The sequence below is a fragment of the Lineus longissimus genome, chromosome 18, assembly GCF_910592395.1.
Source record: "Lineus longissimus chromosome 18, tnLinLong1.2, whole genome shotgun sequence".
Taxonomy (NCBI): domain Eukaryota; kingdom Metazoa; phylum Nemertea; class Pilidiophora; order Heteronemertea; family Lineidae; genus Lineus; species Lineus longissimus.
In genome coordinates this window covers 7167896-7192493 of record NC_088325.1, presented here as the reverse complement: position 1 = coordinate 7192493, position 24598 = coordinate 7167896, and the positions used below count along the sequence as shown (strand labels likewise).

The 24598-nt window shown below is 40.4% G+C and overlaps 2 protein-coding genes across 6 annotated transcripts in view; one reads left to right on the top strand and one right to left on the bottom strand.

The window, feature by feature from the left end:
- LOC135502413 (leucine-rich repeat neuronal protein 3-like) overlaps window positions 1-5772 on the bottom strand; it is a 90281-nt gene extending 84509 nt beyond the window's left edge. For both annotated transcript variants that reach the window (XM_064795228.1, XM_064795230.1), the window contains exon 1: window positions 5694-5772. The gene's annotated coding sequence lies outside the window, so the exon portion shown is untranslated. The remainder of the gene's footprint in view (window positions 1-5693) is intronic.
- An 11076-nt stretch (window positions 5773-16848) lies between these two features.
- Window positions 16849-24598, top strand: part of LOC135502255 (dixin-like) — a 32286-nt gene continuing 24536 nt past the window's right edge. For 2 of the 4 annotated variants that reach the window (XM_064794923.1, XM_064794919.1), the window contains exon 1: window positions 16856-16940. The gene's annotated coding sequence lies outside the window, so the exon portion shown is untranslated. Of the gene's footprint in view, window positions 16941-24598 lie in introns of all 4 variants that reach the window. The other 2 variants (XM_064794922.1, XM_064794920.1) reach the window with 2 other exon arrangements.

The window sequence follows — 24598 nt, the reverse complement described above, 5'->3', positions numbered from 1 at the left end:
ACCTCAGTTATCAGTTTCTTTCGCCCCTCAATTTAAAACACCAGCCCATTCACGATTCCGGCGAGACTATTTATGGATTCCGGTGAGTCTCTTTCTGGTCTCCCGTAACTGCGGCATCCCATCACATTTGACACACTATTATACTTGCGCGGTTGCAGTGTCGGAAAATGTTAGTGCCATAACTAAACTCAGAACAGGAATTATCGACCTCAGACATGTGGCCGGACTTTGATAAATTTACGATGGATATAATGTTGGAGTTATAAAACATCAAGAGTATAATGAATAACCCCTTTTGTGTTACATAGTAGAATCTCAAGCAGAGCTGGGATTGTGCAATTCAAATATTGCAGCTAAACACGCAAACATTATGCTATGACGCTTTGAGACAGTAGATAATTCAGTGAAAAGCGCTATATAAGAACTCACTATTATTTTATTATAAGACAAGAAGCTAGACATTTTGGCCAGATTTTGTTCGTTTCTTATCCCATGCAATATCCCTCCTTTACCTTGAACGCAAACCGATTTATTAATGTATTTCGCGAGCCTGTAATCTTCTCCAGGAACGATGATGGCTATCCAAGAATTGGAGTAGGTGAAAGAAAATGGCGGCTGTGTTGACAGTCACGGAACGACTTCATCGACAAATTTAATTGCAGGGCTGCGCAGGAGTATATCTGTACATATGTACCGATCTGTTGGATAAATGTTTGCTTTTACTATTAGTGTCAAGAATCCTCGCCTATCATCAACATACAACAGGAGATACCCCGTGTCATAAATAATAACTCAGATACAAAATCACGGCGTCGAGTAGCGACTCAAGCGTACAATATCATGTATAATTGACGAACGCCACGCAGGGCATGTCAATTGCAGCGCCTCTGCTCCTGTTCTGTTATGATATCGCCTCGGGGAAGAATGGACCCAAAACTATTATTGTAAGGGAAGCTGCGACTTGTTATGTAAGAAGCAAACATAGCTTCCTGAGACAGTTTCACATCAAGGGTCAAGAGTGTTTGGAGGCCTTGTCAACTGCGACACCAAAAAATCCGGTAGGTGTGTATACAAAGATAAAGGGAGTCCCTCCCATGAAAAACCCATCGGCAAAGGTAGACCGATGCTTGGCCTAACATTGGCGCCTCTCTGCCTCCCCGTTTGGCGCCTCTCTGCTCTCATCAGCAATATTGAAGGAGTTATTTTACCTCATACTCGTATTGGAGAAAAGTAATCATTGGATGGAACAGTACAGAAGTTGACTGAATCAGAGTCTTTCAAATAAAGAGTCAGGCACCGAGGGAACGTATGGTTTCAACATCAAAGCCACCGCCTGTGCCGTAAGGCGCGCGCTGGGACAGAGCTCTCTCGGGTCACGCGTTGACCGAAGCCATTTCCGCACAACTGGAACTTGAACGATTCTTCGATCAGCTGAACATAGCCATTACCATATATATATATTTTTGCCATTACGAATGTTCCCGTTTGCAGACGCTAACTTCAAATTCACTGATTTCTATAAAACTTTTTAGAAAGATATTTGAAGAATCTGACTGAATAAAGGATAGACAGACCGCTGTGGGCCATGTGCCTGTATTTTTGGAGTATGACGTTCTGAAAAAGAATTTTTTTAACTTCCTCGAAACTTCCGCTCTATTTCTGGAGAGAGGCGAGGCTGGGTTAAAGAAAGACAGTAAACTGCCGACAGGCCTTGGTTTTTTCTTCCCGTTGTACAAAATACAAATCTCCATTTCTTGAGTTATGTGATTGGTCTATTGTATTATTGAGTCCATAGTAACCGATTCACATACATGGCATCGCAGTGAGTGACATCAATCATCGCGACAAATCCTGTACCGACCCTGGAGCAGTGAGGAGCTTTCCTCGCCAATTCAACTGGACGCATCTTTGTCCTTATTATAAATACTGTATTTGTAATCACAGGTTTAATCTCCTGAAAGAATTCTAATAGAATGATACATTCTCACTCCGGGGGAGGCGTCGGAGACATCAATGCAATGAGATTTCACCGCGGCAGAAATCGTCTTACAAAGAATTGGGTGGGTGGGTGGGGGGGGGGGGGGCAATGATACATGCATTAAGTTAGGGGTGTGGAGGGGGGGGGGGGTTGTACTGCTGGCACCAGCATAATTCAAACCTCGATGTTGGATCATAGATGCGGAACCTCCTCGACTGCACATTGCCGCGGACCCTCTGTGACAACTGCCATGGTTTTGTAAAGCACCAGAAATATATAATTATGGGTTTGGTCAAGTCCTTCCAATGTTTTGAGAAACTGATAGCACTATGAATAAATAAAGGCAAAGGGCAGGTCAAAATCGCCTGAACTGTCAGTTTTATCAAATGATTCTCAAGTGCAAAATAGTAATTTCACAATGCCGTATAGGGCGTGATATGGCTCTTGGACCTCATCAAAATGGCCCATTAAAATATTATTTCCCAATAAGTAAAAATGGGGACTTTTAAATAAAGTCTTAGAGTCGTGTTTTTCGTGACGAATACCATGCAACAACCATAAAGATAACATCACAAAAAATTACTAAGAATGTGGACGTAGCACTTTCCATTCTAAAATTTCAGAGGTATTCCCTCCCCACGCTTTCTCTGCATAATGTCGTCCTTATTTATTCTTCATATCACGAACATGTGCGACGACAAAACCTTCCTTCTTGAAATAAATCAGTTGAAAGGACTGTTTTGTCGTAATTAACTACACTACAGGGTGGCCCAGAATTATTTTTCCTCCACAATGGATACACAATAATTCTGGGCCACCCTGTAGTAGCTTTTATTGCATCGACTGGAAAATAAGTTGTTTTTACTTTCGAGAAAGGAATTCTTCCATTTTAATGGTTAATTTTTGGTTAATGGGAACAACCAGATTAGTTGTTTTAACTAACAAATATTAAGAATGTATAGGGTGTCATCACGATGTAATTCAAAATCTACCGGGTATATCTAGAACGTTTATACGATAATGGATATTGTCAGAAGAAAATTCTTGACATGAATCAAGCTTGTGTGTACTCGATTAGCAAAGTTTTCATTCTTTGGGAGCAGAGGAAACATGTTTAGAAATTCAAATGATGATCAAATGACACAAAGAGACTAGACGATATTTATGATATTTATATAGCAATTACAATACTCTTGAATCCTTAGATGTCATATCACTTTCCGATAAGTTTAGTGGCCTGAAACAGACCGTAGTATTGGCATCGTTTATCTAATTCGTGCTCGAAGATCGATAGCCCAATCGAACTCTCCCTTAAAGCATGGGTAATGGGGAAATGTTCTGTCTGCCCATCGATCCGTCGCCCACATTGTACAGATATAAACAGAGGTTTAAGGCCTATGCAGCGGCACCAGATGGCTTAACTTGGGAGTGTCGCACTGCCAAGCCTAACAGGAGTTCCCAGTGGGGAGATGCGGCCAATTTGCTATTGATAACCTAGACAATGGGCACCAATGATTTTGGGAGGAATCAGACAACACCTTATATTGAGGAAGAGCAAGAAGGAGGGCCCAGTGAGAAACCTAACGCAGTATATGATCCTCATTATCTATACGGCAATCCATGTTTGCGCAGAATGTACAGTTTCGGAGCATATAATACATACAATGTACAGCCAATACTTCGCAACTGACACTTACCAGAGTCTTCCAAATAAATTATTTGTTTGAATGACTCTGCACTTACTCGGCAGCAAATTGTTTTAATGCTGTTGGTTGGCTAATTAGAGTCAATAATTGGAATGGACCAAAATCTTCCACTCATTCGATTTTTCTCACTAAAGAAACTTCAGAGACAAGACTTTTGAAATTTACCACTGTTCAAATTTAATTAGATAATCATACCTATCTAGCTTGCCATGGATTACCATCGAATGGACTGAATAGTAAGTTTGTCCGAAAAATTTACGGAAGCAAGGAAAAAGAGTTAAGCAAATTTTGTTCAGGCTTCTAGTAATTACAACTCTCATTAAGTAATCACAAACACGATTGAAAAGACTTCGTATGGAAAGAACATAAATCAGCCAATCACAGTACAGGAATTCTGTTCTAGCCCATTAATTGACCAATCACTGGCCAGGAATAATGGTCTAGACCATAATTCCTGTACTGTGATTGGCTGATATATGTTCTAGGCCATTATTCCTGGTCAGCGATTGGTTGATTAACGGTCTAGAACAATATTTCTGTTCTCCTATTGGTCAAGTTATGTTCCAGAACACAAATAATTATGTGCTAGAACATAAATCGGCATTTATGTCCAGTACGGCCTACCATAAACGATAAGTAGTAATTTTCAATGTGGCATGGTATATTGGTGAGAAGAAGCTCCTGCCACAGTGAAGATGAGAGGAAAATAGACAACATACGAAAACTGTCAGAAGTAGTTATGGCCTACAAACAAAACGGCATACCATTATGACATGGTCTCGAAGTGCTATGTGATATTTTTGCCCGCGGCTAATGGTATTCGTCATTTTCCGAGACTAAAGTGTACTCCATGGTTTCTCTCTGTAGCTAAAGGTTCAGCGGAAGAATGAAGTGCTGTCTGCTAATATCTTGAGAACAAGTCTTTTCCTGTCGGATTCTTACATGTTATGATGCGCAAGACACAAAGGTTACATGTAGGTGGAGTGTAGAATGGTTGGATGGTGGTGGTGGTGGGTGGGGGGGGGGGGGGCAAAACAAGGAGAAAGCCTCATGTACCGATTATATTCAACAAATTCTCTCAACCATGATTAGTGTGAGCAACTCCATGGCATGGAGCCAGTCGGCTTGGATTGATATCGGCATTATTAGTCGGTCACTGGTGCAGAATATTTTCTCTCTGCCAATGGCGTTTTGGCCAACTACATCCCCTACCGATATAATGGACCCCACGTCCTACTATGAAAATAGCAGTTTCAATCAATATCAGAGTAAGCCAATCTCGATGAAATCAGCGTTTCACGTTTGTAGTACAGTATATATAGTTCTCATCTTGTCATTGCCGAATACATTCTTAAAAACTAATTACATGCACCTATTTCATACGAATTTTACCATTCTGTTAGTTCCTTTTGCATCGACTGTGATATAAGTTGGTTTAACTGTCGAAAATAAGATTTTTGGAACCATTTTGAAGTTATTTCTGAACTCTCTTTTGACTTAGGACAACTTATTGATGATCAGTGTCACTACTATTTTGTACTATTTCACAGTTGGTGCAATGGGAACTTTTCCTGACCAGTTAGTGTTAACTTAAGAGTGGACGACAATAACTGTCTTATATGTCGCTTCGGTGACGTCCTGTCAAAACAGAAACCTCTTAAGAACATTATAATTCACTGTGTTTTGATATGTTTGAGACGACTTTCTAAAATAGTAATTTCAGCTAAAACAATCTCAACGCAGAGACACAAGTCATTCTAACATCGTGTGGCTATTATAGAAACCTGAGGAGTTTTATGTGAGGAATATTTTCTAATAAAGAGGCACTAGTTATCAGACTGAGACGGGCCAACAATGACTGTTAAGTTACTCTTTAAAGCCAAGCAATTAAGCATCGGAGTGAGACAAGTTTTCCTCGGATAGATACTTTCAAATATAACCACTTAGTACAAATGTAGTTCATGAAAACCATTAACGAGAAGCCAGAAGATAAAAGCAACTCAACCTACCTTGAAGTCCGCAGGAGAGAATATTCCAATATTTCAGTATCAATATTTTGTTTGATATAACGGTCTGCTCACAGCGGCGTCTACTTATATTGTGTGTGCGTGCAGCGAGCGCAGATGGTAAGCCGGGATTGCAGGCAATGACGTCAGCAAGATATCGTCTGCTTATTTCAAAGCTCGGGATAGTTGGGATCGTGGGATATACATCGGCAGTTCTAGAACTTAAGATGTTAAGTACAAAATACGGCATCAAATTCTTATTGGACCTTCCGTGGTGGCCATTCGTCTCTCTTAAAATAAAATTTGGAGATTGGTAACTAGTGTCGTTTACACTTGCTCGCATAGGAGGCAACCCCACCCTGCCGAGAAGCCGTGTCGTAATCGGGTTATAATCCATCCTCAAGTAGTTTCATGTAATTGTCCGTGTTGACCTTCTGTCTGGCATTGCGTTTTTACACCAACTTTTGAAGCCGCTCTTCTTTTCACAACATTTGATATAGACCGGACCTCAGATTTTCAGCGAATGTGTCAAAGATCCATGAAATAACGTGTCTGTATGTGAGGTTAACAGCCTTTACAATTTCGTATTTGGTAGTATACTTGTCTATTTTGGGCGGCCCGATATATCTATTAGACAAGCCAAAGTCATAACGTGGCCTCTGATACTGCTCAGGGCCTGGTTGTTCAAAATAAGTTTTGTCACTAACGCTGGCGTTAATTTAACTTGGCGTTATCTCCTTCAGTTAAGCCCTTTAGACTTAACACCAAGTTAAGTAAATACCAGTGTTGGTGACAAGACTTGTTTTGAACAACCCATTTTGACATAGCTTTTTCGGGCCAATTCCAGTAAGGGAAATCCATGTTGACAATGAGAGGACTGACCTCTGCAAACCACCTGAACATCCAACCTAATATCCACCCCGACAAATAAAAAATACATCTCTTTCGAGGGATCTTTCATTGGTCTATTGAATTCATCCAAGCAGGCGCTCCGTCGAGTAATAGATCCAGTGATTTCATTTCCGTCCATAATTCCGAGTAAATGGAGTGATTTGTTGGGGATTGTTTTCATAATTCTCCAATATGTTTCATCAGCTCGAGGATTAGCTTTCAATCATGTCAGCTGGCGATAACAGGATAACATAGAGCTACTGACGGAGAGAAGAATGTGCCATTTATCAACAATAGCAGTAGAAGAAGAATTGAGTCATGTAACTGTAGTTTACATCCTTATGAATGTTCAGCTGTATGTTCCACCGGTGTGCGTTTCTGCCTCCAGACCGAGGTGCCATCAGACTTGCATTTGCCTTGTTCGAAATTCACAGGTTAAATGACATCATGACGCATTGACCGAGTTCGGTAGTGCAGGAGTGTGGGATTTCGTCATGTCTAAAAGGATCACGTATAAGTATAGGGTTTACTGTCACCTGATGTCGAGTAGGGCTTCGATACTGTTAATTTTGTTTGAACAGAAAAGAATTCACTGTAATAAATTAACACGATAGTCCTTTAATCATATCACGAAATTATACCTGTTATTGGTCAATGAACTGAAACATGACACAAGAGTTGAGTAATATCAATAATGGATTATAAATATTGCATCTATATACCTGGCAATATGAATAATTAATGTCATCTATCTCTTGGTCTCGCGTCCTGTCACGTGATCGCAGTTATGGCCACGTGAGGTCCTCAGGTCGGTCCCACAGTCTTTTTAGTGTCGAGCCTGTGATTGAGTTCTTATTTCCATCTGCATGTGTACCAGGTCGAGGTTTGAATATTAGATTTTGGATTTTGATTTTAAATGAACCTTCAGGAATCTGCTTGGGTCCAACTCAGATCACGGCCAACTCGGCCATTGCGGTGCGGTCCATCAGTAACAATGCCACCTCCATTTCGCCTTGGTTATTACAGCCCGCATGCGAAGTATGTCTGCTCTGGGCTATGTGGTTCTCGTCGCCGTCGTTTCATCCTTGTGTCTGTCGTGTGGTCCGTTTACTTGAGTGCACGAGATAAAAACAAGATGTGGCTCAGGTTGATCAGAGTCTTTCAATTTGAAAAACTCTGGGCAGATCTTCTGAAAGTTGGTGAGGTCAGAGTCTTTCATTTGAAAGACTCTTGTGAGGTGATGTGTATACACGAGAGGAAGGTCCCTGTCGAAAATGGGCTTTGCAGCATTATATGGCTCTGCCTGGCGACCATTTTGGATTTTGCTTGTGTGCACAATAACCTAAGAATGTTTTACCAGATCGAGCTTAAATTTGATGTGATGATTGCTTGTTACTATCCAAAGGTTTCTTTCGAAAATCTCCTTTCTTCTTGCTCATTCAAGATTTTGCTTGTGTTCACGTTAACCAAGTATGGTTAAAGCTGTTCTTCTGAAATATTCGAGGCATCTGTTTGACACGAGAGGAAAATTCCTTTCGAAAATTGGCTTCACCGCATTGCCTATATGGCTGCTAGGCGGCCATCTTGGATTTTCCTTTGGTTGATTGATCTCCGAATTTATATAAGTACATATTGGCTGTCTGGCTGTCCATATTGAAAGGTTATTTTCCTATTTCAGCCTTCTCACTCAGGCAGTCATCTTGGCTGTTGCTTAATTGCACAATAACGTTAGCATGGCTCATGCTAAACCGTTGAAAAATGGTGAGGTAATTGTTCGTCACAAGGAAGGTTCCTTTGCCGCATTTCCGGTATGGCTGGTTGGCGACCATCTTGGATCTTCCTTCTGGTGTACAGGAATATGACAATGCTTTGCCTGATTAAGCTCAAAGTTTATATGATGGTTGCCTATCACTAAACAAAGGTTCTTTTATAAGATCTGCATTATCCTTCATTCGAAATGGCTACCAGCAGGCAGTCAGATTTGATTTTGCTTGTGTGCACGAGAGAATTATTTGCCACGTCGAGCTCAAACTTTATATGATTGAAGGTCAGAGAACTATGTGAAGCGTTGGCACAAGGCACCGTATCATCCACAGAAATTAGCAGATTTTCACAAAGAAATCAGCAGATTTTCACCAGCCAAATTATGATGTAAACAACACAACGTGCTTTGTGTCACCAAAAGGTTTTACTGTCAATTCTTTAAAATGTGGTGTAATTGAATTGTTTCAAATTCAACAAGATTGATCAAATTAGAGGAGATATATTTGATTTATATAACATAATGTTATATTCAATAGTTAAAAATGGTTTATAAATGACTTTATAGTCGGTCTATTTTTGATTAAGAAAACAAGGTAAATGTAACTATGTAAGCCGGCAGAAAAACCGTGGGATTTTTCATGCGTACCGATGGCGATATACTGGGTCTCAAATACGCTGTGATATTTTTTTTCTCTTCAAAACTGGTTTGGTTTAGACCATTCCAGAATTAGTGTGGCGTTAAGACCGATAGGTAGGAGATTGCGAAAAGTAAGCGCTAAACAAGACGTGTCATCCCACAGGACGCTGACGCAGACTCGAGGATGCCTCTATGCTCTTGGTTCATGATGACGTACTGTAGAGCTTGACCTTGGTGCAGTAAAGGCCTACTCGTCCTGAATAGGAATCAAGCATAGAATCCCCACTCGAAAAAGAATTAACTGAAAACCTGTGTAAAATTACGCAGATAATCCAGCCTTTTGGATTTTTGAATGAATAATTCACGAAAATGTGCATTCACGCTGCTTTTTAGGCTAAGCTTATTAAAAAAGACTAATGCAATGTGTGAATGCAGGGCTCTGGATATAGCATTATAATTCGAATCGCATTGGAACAACGTAAAGAAAAACGCGGCGAGTATACATATTTTTGTCAGTTATTGGACGTACATAAAAATATTATGCTGTCATTGTACAGGTAAGTCTTAGAATTTTTGTGAAGCACCCCCCCCCGAACCAAACAAACAGGTTATATGCTAGATACCACCGTCTCACTTGGAAATATAAAACTGGGTAACTCTCTTTTTGGCCTATTGGTACTCCTATTATTGCTAAAGAGCCAGTTTTTATCAGAATCAGACAGTGGGGGATATATGACCGTCTCAGATTGGCCTAACATTTTTTTTGGTAAAAGGCAAAAATCTTATCGACTTTCTGATGACAAGCCCTTATTCTTTGCCTGATTTTTGTTGAATGGGATGTCTTGGTGTACAGAGCTGAAATGTTGAGGGTTCTTTTTATCTGACAATTAACCACCGCCTTGGAAGTTCCAGGTGAATAGGGCGAAGCGTTCCCTCTCAACGCCCCCTCACGTTTTGCTTAATTTTCAAGTGCTCAATTCAGTGACCATTCCAGAGGCCCTAGAAAAAAAGGTTTGTTTTAGGGACCTGGAATTTCAGGATTTTTCTATCTACCCATAGGCCTTTCACCAAAATTATTTTTTACGGCAAATGGGGATGTTCATAAATCACCCTCAAATAGAAATCCGTCTGATTCTTATAAAAATTGGCTCTTAAAAGCCATACATAAAAGTGTCTTTTAACAGTGTTTAATGTCTCTGATTACTCTGGAACAGTCTCAGAAGTCTGTTTCCAAAATCACACAAGTGTGTTTTCGGTCATGCGCCGCACCAGCACCTGTAGGTTTACTACTAGCGCTTGTCACGCCTGGCCGAAAAACATACTCGCGTAGCAGGTTACTCTTGCGCTCCCATCACATATGATAGGCTAATGTTTTTTTTACGACAAGGTGGCACGGTACATACGTCCTTCAGGGATATATATACATTCCATTAAAAAACCTCATACTTTAAAGTAAATATTACTAAAGACTCGTCTTTATCAATTCTTGTTTGCAGTACACGTAAGAGTTGTTTTATTTTCTTAATGGATATCTGATAATATGTAAATGTTGAAACGAGCCAAATGAAACAAGCAAAACTAAACGATATCCACATAAACGTTTTAAACCTGAACTGAAAGATCAGGTTTACACATACATGTAATAGTCATTGTAGGATTCGGTCAAGTATGTTTATGACATATTAAATAAAATATGGTTCATTTTAAGTTTTGCAAGGTGCGACATGGAACGTTTCATTCTCTCGTTTATTTTGACTTGTTTAAAACTTAAACGTGTGAAATTAAGTGGGCCTGAGCGAATAAAAGCACTTTTTCTTTTCATACAAATATCAACTTAACGCTCTGCAATCATATTACATCCAAACGTGATCTTCAATTTCATATTTAGAATGTGTATTTGGTTCGTTTAGTTTGGCTTGTTTCATTTGCTCGTTTCAACATTTACATACCACCCTGCACATTAAGGCCATGCACCTGTAATAAACGGCTAAAGCCATTTTTCAGTTAAATTGGCACAATCCTTACGCTCATAACGTTTTCCCAGAGTTAGTCAGCGAGGAACGCTTTCACAGCCAAATAGATTCATCCAAGCCTGTCAAACCATGAAATTTTCGTTGTACGTTGTGTGTGATAATTTCAGGGTTTGGGGTCTAAAGTTTGGGGGTGATTTTTGACGGCTTTTAACCCGCGAATCAGCTTTTTGACCACAACGGGTTATTTTGAGGCCCAAAACCACACAGGTAAGCCAATTGGACTGAAATTTCATCATTTTTTTCATTTTAAATACACCTGATTCTCAATTTAAGAAAAAAAATATTTTAAATGGAAAATACCATTCAACTAGTATGGTGAGTCGTCGCATTGATCTCAAACTGAACTATACAACCGCGGTAATATACAACCGCGGGCTGATACATGGTTTCATACAGGTGCGTGACCTTAAGTTACAATTTATTGACTATGCCTACATTCTGTCACTGAAAGGCATACATTTCCAATAAAAACCTGAGGTTCTTGCATGGCAAACAGAGAGTATAAAGCGTGTTCTCTTGCTTGGGCTTGTTTGATATGGCTGTTTTGTCTATAAACTAAATTAAGACTCGGCTTGTATCAAATTAGAATTACATGTTTGGCATTCCGGCAGCCAATGTCAAAGGGTTAACGTGTAATTTTCGGCTTAACACACCGTGTACTAAATAGTAAATATTTTCCCTTCACTCAATTATTGTCAAGAAACATTTTTGCTTTATAGTTTAACTTGTGGAGTGAAAACGCCAGAAGTCCGTGAAAGCACTCGATAATAAGCACTGACTGACGCATTCTAAAATGTCATGTAGGCCTAAGTTCCGTTGTTCTCGGGGGAATTAGTACTTGAAGTGTATGCTTTGCTATGGCAAAATTAGGGTGTCGTATTGTTGACCCCAGTGGGACAAATCACCAGGTTTCTTAATGAACTTTCTAAGGAAAACATAGCTTCTTTCTACAATCGGATGTGCGTTCACTTCTTCTTGTCCGATGATTAGCCGAACGCGGCGTGTGGCCAGAAATTCGGAGGCACATTGCCGATGTTAATACAGTCATACTTACATTTTGAAAGTGGATTAAGGATTGCACTTCTTTTCCCAAACAAGAAAAGACGAATTCATGTTATGAGAGTGCCTATTGCCAGAAAACCAGACTGTACTCACCTGTCAGCATATTCCAATTTCATCTTTTTCTGAGGATTTTCTTTATTTTATCAATTGGATGTCAGTCCGCCCCGCTAATGCTTGACTTACATTCTAGCGATAACAGGGTTCGGTTTAGGGTAAGTTTGGGATCTTCCTTATTTCATTCCATGGTGTACACCTCCGTCTCACCATGTCTTGCGAACAGCAAACTAAATTCATGCCGACTTCTAAAATATTTCAAGAAGTGACGCCTTCCCTTACTGCTCATCGAGGGTGTTGTTCCTTGGAAGTAAATAATACGCCGATCGGGGGATTATACTGGCTTGGAATGGGGTCCAAGTGTGGCTGCATGGTGTCAACTTCGGCCTACCACTAATTCATGAACATCATCATGATCACGACTATTATTACCAAGACCTAATCGCGGCAACTTATAATGATAAACACACTTTCATTGTTAGTTTCTATACGTCAGTTTGACAACCCGCAACAGTCTAAATTGTTTTTGCGGATATTTAGCAACGTTTACTGTTGAATGCTAAATACCGTAACAATTGACCCCCCCCCTTCCTCCGGAAGGGGAGCCTATGTAGAAGTTTAGAATATCCTAGAATAGAATGGGTGATTTCAAAGTTGGTTTTGGTTTTAGTGTTGGGTGTTAGTGTCAGTTTTATTCTTAATTTCTACCCCTAAAAACCTATGTCTGGATAAGACCAATTCGAGGCTTTAGTTTAACACCAACACCTGGTTTTATCTAAACACCTAAAACCTGGGCTGAAACTAAGAAGATGTTTTATTCTGCAGGTAAAACTAACACCAAGATGGACAGATATAAAACCTTGGAAAAACCAAACATGCATGTTGTTGTCGTTGTTACTGTTGTTTCCCTAGCAAGTAACCGCTTCCATTGCTGGTCGTCGAACGAAATTTGGTCGTCTTCTTTCACGTCCATCATCATTCCCATCAGCGTTCAAAATACATGCAACTACTTCTTGAAATGGTACGAATAACATGATTTTTTCCCTTCTTAACACCAACACCAACTTTGAAATCCACTCGGTGTTAATGCCTAAGGTGTTAGTTTTATTGGTAATACAAAATGCACTACAAATCTTCCAAATATAACACCGAGCTGGGATTAAGATCAGACCTTGGTGTTCCAGTTGGTTTCAGTGTGAAACTAAAACCTAATTTGAAATAGGATAATGCTAAAACTGAGTGTCAAAACTAACACCAGAACTGATTTCATTTCTGGTGTTTTGGAGAGTTTTAGTTTTAGTCCCGGTGTTAGTTTTTGACACTAAATCCATCCCTTAGTTTTAAGCTAAAACTGGACATAAAGCTAAAACCAACAAACACCGACTTTGAAATAGGATGAAACTAAAACCCACTTCATTTCAATGCTGGTTTAATCAAGGGTTTTAGTGTCCCATTTAGTTTTAAAACTAAATCTAAAAACTGAGTTTGAAATCACCCAATGTCCGGTTAACTAAGGTTTTTATTATGTTCTTTATCTCTAAGGCATTGATCATGGCCTCCTGAGAAAAATATACCAAAATCCGTCAGAATACAATAGACCCGGACACTTTTTCCAGGGGGGGGGGATTTTTTACTTCTACATCTAAAATAAATATCTTTTGAGGCTGAAAAAAGCGATTATATTATGTGGGCGGGGGGGGGGGGGGAACGTGTACCCACTAGCCCCACCCCCGACACCCCTTCCCAAGCCGACCCCGTCTTTACAATAGAGAAAAGAATACTAGCATGTATCATTACGCAAGTGTATATACTGTGCATTATTTTCACAGAATTCGGAACATTTACCCCAACATTTTCAACTAGTTTCACTTATATCATGATTATCGTGGTATTGTAACTTCTCGTCTTTGCTGTAAAATTTGTCATTAGATGAGATCGAAAACTGATTGAAAACTTATTGCGTTATACATCAGCGTTTAGGCTACACATTAAAAGTTAAGAGGGCTGGCCACTTTTATTGGTCAAACTGGTCTCCCAACTTACTAGATTAACATGGTTCAATTGCACTAATATAAATCCTACTGAGCTCTTTATAATTCAAAAATAGCAAGTTGATAATACAATGTTGGTGGTGATCTAACAGTCTCAGGACAGGTAATCCCGCCGAATTGTGTTCAGTGTCGAATTGTAATCAATCTCAATGGAAAAGGCTAAACAATTTTGATAATACCAAATTAATTGGATTCACGTGACAATCTACTATTCATTTATTACCCCATCATGATAAAAATAGCTTGACAATAAAAAAGTAGTTGTGTCCGTTGAGTTGTATGAGCAGTTTCAATCCTTCGGTTTTCAGCAAAAGCCCCCTTGTGGTCAAACCGTGAATTGTATCAGACATGTTCCGCCATGGGGCACCATGTACCGCTGGGGTAGGGTGCTGGGGATGACACCACATCTGCAGAGCGTACATGTATTAGCGTGAACTCATCTGATAACGCTCCGATACTCCCTTAGTGGTTAATGGGAGAGTATTTCACTCTAATTTCTATTTCCCTTTTTATATCTAGACACCTCACAAGACGACGGAGAGAATGATAACAGCATATCCTTTAGGCGGATTGGGATATCTGCTGATTGAATCGATATTTCCTTGAGAACAACGGAGAACTCTGTGGGCACAATGAAGGCAAAACTGCGCATCGAAACCTCTTCCCAGGTGGACTATTGCAATAGGTACTCCGACACAGAGGATACAGACTGCCTTACAGACACCGAGGTTTATGATACACCCATCTTTAGAAAGGCAACGATGGTGACTGACGCACTTTTAAGGAGTTGGCCTTTTGGTGTTTCACTCAGCCCGCCACCAAAATATCAGTATGAGGGAAAGAAAACAAAAGGAACCAAGCTGAAGGGAGAAAGGGGTCGTCCTCAAAGCGCTACACCGACACCAAAGAGGCGCGTGAAGGACAAGCGACGGTCTTCCAGTACCACGCCCACACCAAAACTGAACAATAAGACTAACTTGAGCGTCCTAAACATAAGATCATCACCAGTCAGTCCCACTATTACGGGCTCTTTACCAACGAGTCCGACGAATTTCACATCAAAGGGTCGGTCCACCCCGGTTGGATTTCGGCCGCCAAAGACAGATAAACGGCCTAGTTCCGCAATGGGGATCATACCTAGACCGCATTTAGTACCGGGGATGGCACCGCAGCACCGTGTTCAAAGACCGAATTCGGCAATGGGGATGGTGCTACAGCATAATATGCAGAGACCGAACTCCTCTATGGCAATGTCACCGCAAAATATCCAAAGGCCTAATCCTGCCCTGGGATTTGCTAAGATGCGAAACCATGGAAATAACGTGAGGAATTTAGGGACTGAAAAGGAAGAGAAAAAAAAGGTAAAGAAAAGTTTTGATTAGAGAGATCATAAAAACAAAGTAAAAAAACATTTCCGGAAACGTCTTTTCATCAGACACCCCCCCCCCCTCCCCCTTCATAAACAAGTTGCGACACCGATTGTGTCAGTTGATGATCCTAACATGACTAGAGCAATTTTGGTCATAATCAAACGTGTCAGAGATCATATTTGCGTAGCGTAGTGGAAACAGCGCCTGTCACCTCTAAGATCCTGGGTTCGATTCCCGGTCGGTCCCGGTATATACACTCATGTGATGTAGAGAGGGCGACTCTCTTCGACAGCGTTGGTTTCCTCCGGGTTCTCCGGTTTCCTCCAACTTACATTAAAATCGCTCAATATTGATGGTTAGAGCTAATTATGTCCTAGCCGACGCTCGGCTCTCAACTTAATATTTCATGATATTTGAGTGGCTGCAAGGTAAAACGCCTTAAGTTATTTTCAGAACCAACATTTCAGAGACAATTGACATCGGGTGGGTAAAAAAACAAACATGATGTGTAAGGTGTCAAACTATGGCTAGCGAACCCTTTCGACCAATGATTCTACATGATTCTACGTAATAATGTATTCTACTGATAAAACTAACTTGGCTTTAGCAATGGAGGTTTTTATGGAGGTGAGGACGCAGGATGTATCATCTAGACTTTTCACCTCTGATATAACCAACTGGTGTGATAGGATCTGATGATTTAGCGGCAGTTATATATAGGCCTAAAGAACTATATATTAGACTTTTAGTGGCCCCAATCGAGCCTGCGGCCATCGATTACGACATCCTGGCCCCAGTTGTTTTCAATATCCTCCGCCTCTCGATATTTTTGTATATACGACGTAGGGGTAAAAAAGCCTAGTGATCAGGATGCGGTAACCCAAGCGTGGCCTGTGCTAACACCAAGTCATCCTGGCACTAGTGGTTTTCAACACAAGGCTCCATCTCAAAGTCTGTGAGTTTATTCCAGGAGCGATCCAAAGGCCTGTGGTTAGGAGTTTTTTAAATTTCGCGCCTGTGCTTTCGCGCCAATCGGATTTGATTCCTTCGATTATGAATATGTGGCAGCACTGTATCACCTAAATTTTTATCGTCGGCTAAAATGCTAGTTTACTCTCTACAAATGTAATTTTTACTGATAGAAAACTAGCAATAATTCTTTAATCAAAATTGATGATTCACTTTATTATTATAGGCGTAAAACCTCGAAACAACTTAACTTACTGTTGGCATCGAATTCACAACTCAGAATCGCCGACTATGCCGAATTTTCTCTAAGGTCAAGGCCGTTGGAATAGTTGAGTCAATTTCTGGTTCTGTTTATCATATTTTCTCTCTGTTGACACCCATAATAAGAACGAATTTTGGTTAGAATCGAGGCAGTGTCAGTATGTCGTTATCAAACAAGTTGAAGAGGTCATGTTGATGTCATCGGATTGTTGTAAAGTTGCCGATTTACCTGGTTTTTGTGGTGCACAAATTTCATGTTCGATTGATTTCACCTTCGAACCTTCACTTTCAGCGCGCGCTGAGCTTGTATAATATACTCAGTCAATACTGTACTTGAGCCAATCATTATGTCATATTTATGATCAGTGATTAATGTAGAAGGCCTACCTACACATACGTATCTTTGTTTACGAAATGAGGTCACTCTGAAGAGTGAAGTCAAAGCACAAAAATGTCGTTCGCAAACTCAACGGAGTCGGAGGGTGATGTGACGTTGTTGTTACACTCCACTCCAGCGTTGTAACAATAGGCCCTTTGCCAGATACGCCGGTACCACCTAGGGTCAGCAAAACAAACCATCTTTACAATAGATCTTAGAGTGTGGATATTCTGCCAGTCATTTTATTTCGCCAGTCACTAGTCACCAGTCACCAGTCATTACAAGGTGGCCTTTAAGGCATATATGGCATATTCGAAGAATTTCAAAGCCATTCCAGATCTTCACGGTATAAAAAAGATGCCAAACAATGGCTCGAGAGGCATTGATGTCTGGTGACATTGACTGTAAAAACCTATTGTAAAGATAGTTTGTTTTGCCACCCCTAGGTGATACCGGCGTATCTGGCAAAGATATTTCAATCAATGTGATGCGATCTTTGCTATAGTTTACTCAAAGATTTTGAGCAAATGTTGCATACTGGATCCACTCGCCAATAAGATCTCAAGCCCGACAATACCTGATTTGTACCACCGCCTCGGTCGGTAGAGTCTAAACAACTGAACACAACAGTAGGCCTTTCGCAGCCATAAAAGGGGTGGGATATCTATTCAAGGGTTAACAAGGTAATTGTCATGAATAGTCATGACTCTGCAGCAGAACTTTTCATATTTCAATTAAAGATCAATTGGAAGAAACGATGGCTGCGAAAGGCCTACTTGTTTAGGCTCTACCCAGCGAGGTGGAAGTAGAAATCGGGTATTGTCGGGCTTGGGATCTTATTCATGTTATTGGTGAGTGGATCCAATCGCTCTCAATTGCTCTTCACTTGAATTATGATTTAAAAACCTATCTCTCAAAGTTGAATGAATTATGAACCTGTACCACTGTGTTTAATCCATTCAAAAATGATTTCCGACCACAACCGCTCCAGAAATAGGCCCACGATTACATCAGGATCTATTTTATCCAATGCCCGAGGTCAGTGAAATCCAGGACACAAACTCATGTTTTGTTGGATTCAAACAAAAATATCCCACAAAACCAGCCAAATGGGGCGCAGGTGTAGCTTACTTGACTGTTTTTGAGGCACAATTATACAATACAGTGTTCTCCACAGGGTTTTCTCAAGGTAGGGTGATACCCTTGATTTTCATGACGTTTTACCAGTATGCAACACAAGGTAGGGTGGCCCTACAGGAACCCTCTACAAAGTTCTCGAGCAAGGTAGGGTGGCTCTTTCAAGGTAGGGTGGTATTAGCTGCCGAGGTAGGGTGGGCCACTCTGGCAAATAGCCTTGTTGAGAACACTGACAATAGTCAGAATGCTATTGATTGCATGCTCAAAGACAAAGAACAATGGGGGAAATCTGACTCAAGCAGTGATCAATCCAACCATCACTGCATCAGATGAAAATACATGTACCGGAAAGCAGTCTTTCCTTCATTTGCACTAACACATGATTTAATTGAATTCACATTGCATAAAGCCCATTCCGCAAGACCACATTTGATAACAAAGCGTTTCTCATTGTCACATTGATCTAATGACGTTACACGGTGCCATTTTTTGCTCATCATGATGCGTTGACGTCTCTTCATGCACGCTTCTTCGCTCTATTGTGTGAGCGCATGGATTATTCTGAAATGGTAGTGAATGATGGTGAATTGCCATAGTGCGGTAGAGGATGATAACAAAACCACACTCGTGTGATACTACACCTAAGTGATGGTCTTAAACCTCGAGGCCACATAACCCACCAATTGCCCATACAGTATCGTCCCCAGGTCAAAGTTGCGTATATGGAAATACACTACACAACGCATGTGAATGTCGAACTACACGAGGATACCGCATACATCACTATTTTCCATTGTCATTCATTCACTATTTTCGTTCTTCATCCTCCAAGTTTAGGATTTAAAGTTCAAGCCAAAATGTTGGTGCCTTTTATGCTGGAGATGATCAATGCTGGCAGGTCTATAAGATAACAAATAAAGTGGTAAATTCGCCTTAATCTTTACTTGAGACACTAATTGATATCAAATTATCTTCAAACAATATGAAAAAGGGCAATTGCCACATTTCTTTCTTTCCCACCAGTGCTCAGTCCCTGATCTTCATACGGGACTACACCCTGGCCCCACACCATATCAGTACCCCTGCCCCACTCATCCACCACTCCCCTCTGCACAAAACAAAGCCGGAGACGAGTCTGGCAAGACTCAAGTCTGACAATTCCAGTTTGATTTGGGCTACATTTGTTGCTTTCCAAGCCAAAGGGTCAAGGGGGTTTCCAAGCCAAAGACCATCACTCGAGTGTAGTCTTAATTTGGGCATCTTCAGGTACCAAGTACATGAAGTATGAAGATATGGGAACAGGCGGCAATGTGTACAGTTTCTTAAAACATAGGTACTTTTTAATTAGACCTCCATCTTCAGGTACCAACACAATGACGTTTTTTAAGTTGAAGGAAAATCCTTGATTTTTTGGGGTCACTAAAATGCTTTGGGTAGGTAGATCTTTTAAAAGCATGGTTGTACGGGTAATGGCAAACCAACGTTATCATGGACAGCCCTAGTATTTTGACACTAGTTTGTTGTTTCATGAACTGTACATCTATGGTACACGAGTCATGTCATTACTCTTAATACGTAGTACTCGTAGTGGTGCTATTAGTATAAAGCCAGTGGTGTCGTGGACCATCAATCCAGCGATTGCTGTAATCAATGGTTGGTCCACTGAGCATGTTTCAACAAACTGCACAATGTGCTAATCCGATATTGATCCGAAAAACAAACACATCAAGCCATGATGTGAAGTGTGTGATAATTGGGGTTCTTGAAATGCTTAAAGCTTACAGCTATGTGTAAAGTAGGCATTGGGTCAGCTACATGTATGATGATGTAGCAGGTGAAAATTGGACTTTAAAGTGATTGGGGGCCAGGTAGCCCAGATAGCAAATAGCTTTGGAGTGACTTCTTTGCCCTGTCATCATGTCACATCATCATGGCGAACAAGATCACTTTGGTCTTTGAAAATTCCCAACAATTTGGGTCAAAAAATCCTTGTTGGTTTCCGGGCCAAGACACCCACTAGTGTGATACTTCCAGTCTTCTTCTTTTCCCTCGTCTTCAGCAATCGCTCTGCCATGTCTGCACTTCGAGGTGATTTTCTCCAGAGAGTATTCCTCCTCCAAGGCAGGATGAGCGTTTTTGCGTGCCACTATTGTTAGGGGCCAATTGGGTTTATTGGCTGAGTGACTCTGACTTCGACCAGATAATCCATTCAAAAAACAGACTTGTGTGGTTTTCGTAATTTGTCATCAGTTTGATAAAGTGACGCATGGTTCAGGGTGAGCTGCCATGGTTTAATGGAAAGACAAATATAGTGCTTTTGGGGAAAAGCATGGTCCAAAGTACCACGAACCAAAGACTTTGGCAAAGTGCCGGTCAGGCCTTTCAATCAATTGCATAGCTTTCACACCAGTTAACGGTGTATAAAGAGAACACCACATGTCTCTAAGTTAGCAAAGAAATTACTAAAATAAAAATTGGTGGGGTAATTGACCCCCCTGAAGCTTTTCCTGCACCACAAATTGCTGAAAAAAATTCTGCTCCTAAATGCCATAAATTACTGCCTGAAACACCCAAGTGTGTCATTTTCGTGTGGAGACAGAGTATCAGAGACGTACTTCAAATTTTGGCCACTGAAATTTCGACTAACTTAACATGTCCCAAATTGGTTAAAAAATTAGAAGGTGAAAGGGTGTCCATGTTAGGCCTGCCTGTAGTTTACCAGCCACTGCTACACATGTATACCTCACCAACCATTAACTTCATCATCGCTTGTTGATATTGCAGACAATGGAAGTATTGATTCAGAGGCAAACATTCCTTAAGTCAAGGAGCACCAGTCTAGATGATTTAATATGAGCTACACATCATAGCTTGATATTTATTATTGGTATAATATCAGCCTTGTATTATAATTGTACAAGTATCCAAATCTTTGCAGTGCATGGTTGCTGGTTCTAATGTTTTAATGGATTAGTGTTCGATGTTTTTGATCAGGGATAACCAGCGATTTGGGAAAATCTCTTGGTACGACAGTGTTTACTTGAGATTGACCATGTATGATGACAGGATTATACTCCAATAGAGATTTTATTGGACATCAGTGTTGGAGATGTGGACATTTGTAACTCAGGAACAGTGGCGAAAGCAGGTAATTCTTGTCTGAACACTCTTCCATTCGGTCAACTGTTTATTTTGGTGGTTTTTGTTGGCCTGTTGTGTGTTGCTGATAGGAAATTTGTTCCAAATGTAGAGGTACTGTTTCTGCTATTTTGGCTCTGCTTATGATTCCCAGACGGTCCAAATATTGCATCCATCCATGCATACATGTATCAATATCAGTTTTCAGTCTCATCATGATGTTACCAAGGAATGATTCGACCTGTCCTTCATATCCTTAGTTGTACTGGTATATTAGTTGGTCATGTTATTGTAGGTGGTTTACTTTGAATGAAACTTCTCTCGTGCTATTCAAGCTCAAGTCCTTAGGACTCGCATTCACATCAGGCCATCTTTGCCAGCTCGGTACCCATTATGGGTAGAGAGAAGGAAGTTGGGTTTTTGTGTCCTGCTCAAAAGGGCACAAAGACGAAACAGGGTTGATCCTTACAAGAACTGATGAACCTACAACCTCCTATATTATGAGCCCGTCACTCTAACCACTATGCCACTGATCTCCCTACTTGCATATGTGTTGCTCTTTTATCTAAAACTAGACAACAGATGATGATTTTGATTATTTGATTGTTTGATAGTCATATCTTTGCTGGAGATATATTTGACATGTTTGACTTTGAGAGAAAAAACCCCAGTCTTTTTAGCCTGACATGATTCTTTCAAGTCAAAGATCTTGCCACAACAACTTATAAAAAATTCAGTTCACAACCAATAGTAAGATGAACACATAAGAGTTTGTCGCACACCAATATTGCAATATATGCCTATCATTATAGTTCAGTTCAAAACACGAGTTGTAAATATCAGAGATGAAGTCCACCCAATTCATTGCAATATAATGAACTGGAACGACCTTTTCGAGTACTTTATAAAATGGTGATTTATTCAGTGGGATTAAGAACATGGCCAAACAATATTTCATTCAAACAGACAACGCTCAATAGAATACCCAAACATATATCATAGACCGGGTCACACATTACAATGGCATTAATCTTTTGGGCTAACAGAAGTTTGTAAAATTGTGGTTGTAGGATGCGTCTTCCCCCATTGAGTCATATTCTATTCCATTCAAATAATTCCTAGTACAGTACAAAGATAATTTGGAAAAGTAGGATCTTGTCATAATAGCAATTATCTAAAAAGGATAAGGATAATAATATTGAAGGTTGAGTTGATTTTCATGTCAAGCGTCATCACTGGCCTTGTGGCAAATTATCATATAATTTTTATGATGAGGTGAGTGATCATTGTCATATGATTGGTCGATGATGACATTATATTGTCCTAGGGGTTGTAGGGGGGATTAGTTGTTTGCAACACAGAATGCATTTTGTGGATAAGCACAGTAGTATTATTCATACAGAGGCATCTAGATTTTGTTTTCCAATTCCAAGAAAGAACAGGAAATAAACAATTGTTACTCAGAAAGTCCGTATTCGATTCAGCTTGGTCTTGGCCTGGCATGGGTTGTCTGCGACACAGTTTGGGGTAGCCTAAACTTATATTCGTCCGTGTGCCATGAAAAACAAATCTATTACAAATTTGCTTTTGAAGTGCAAACATTGTTTTAGCCCTATTCACATGCTCTCGAAATCGGGATTAAACCTTGTGAAAAAGCATGTTATCAACTGCTTGTTCACAATGGATTCCAGAGTTATTGTGCACTTTAGCTTTCAAATGGTCTGAGACACATTAGAGTTTCATTTTAAGACAGGTGCCTTTCTCTGGGTGGTGTTTATGTTTTTGTGAGGTGTTTATATGTTCAGGAGTCTGTGAAGTCAAGATCTGACCTTTGTCAACTTCTTTCAATTCATAGTGGATTTGGATAGGTTGTCTTGTTGGCTCACCGTAGGGAGTCTATACAACACCGCAGTGTCCGTCTTCGTCCGTCGTATCCTATTTCTAAAACAGTGGCACGTTTCTTAACCGCTAGGTCTATGGACTCAAAACTTTGTTTGCATGACCCCCTAGGTCAGATGACCTCTGACACAGAATTTCGGTCCGGTCTGATTCTTGACTTGGCCACTAGGGGGCCAAAACTGAAAACATAAATAGTGTGATATCTCACTTATAACTGATTAGTTTTTGGTAAAAATTTTATGGTAGATACTCTTAGCAAGGATACATCATGATACGGGTTTTTGATTTGACGTACTTGTCAAGGTCACAGGGTCAAATGGCGTAAATTGGCCATTTGAGCGTAACTGTGGCACGTTTCTTTACCAATAAAGCTATGAACTTGAAATTTGGTACACATGACTCCCTAATCATATAACCTCTGACACCGAATTTCGGTCTGATCTGATTCTCGACTTGGCCACCAGGGGGCCAAAACTAAAAAAAGTAAAAAGTGCAATATCTCGCTTAATAGTGACTTGTTTTCAATTTTATTTTTATGGTAGGTACTCAGAGCAAGGATACATCACATATCCTACGGGTTTTTGATTTGACCTTATTTTCAAGGTCACAGAGGTCAAATGGTGTGAATTGGCCGTTTGTGTGTAACTATGGCACGTTTCTTAACCACTAAAGCTATGAACTTTAAACTTAGTACACATGACCCCCTAGGTCAGATGACCTGTGACACTGATTTTCAGTCCGGTCTGATACTTAACTTGGCCACCAGGTGGCCAAAACCAAAAATTTGAATAGTGCCATATCTCGCTTATTACTGATTAGTTTTTGGTAAAAGTTTTATGGAAGATACTCTTAGCAAGGATACATCACATATGATACGGGTTTTTGATTCGACGTACTTGTCAAGGTCACAGAGGTCAAATGGCGTAAATTGGCCATTTGAGCGTAACTGTGGCACGTTTGTTAACCCCTAAGGCTATGAACTTTAGACTTTGTACAAAGGACCCCCTAGGTCTGCTGGCCGCTGACCCTGAATTTCAGTCCGGTCTGATTCTCAACTTGGCCACCAGGGGGCTAAAAGTGAAAACCTAGAAAGTGTGATATCTCGCTTATTAGTGATTCGTTTTCAATAACATTTTTAGCTCAGCTGACAAAGTCAGCTGAGCTAGTCAAATAGCTATTCGAGTGGTGTCCGTCCATCCATCCATCCATCCATCCATCCATCCATCCATCCATCCATCCATCCGTGGACAAAATTGGGCATTT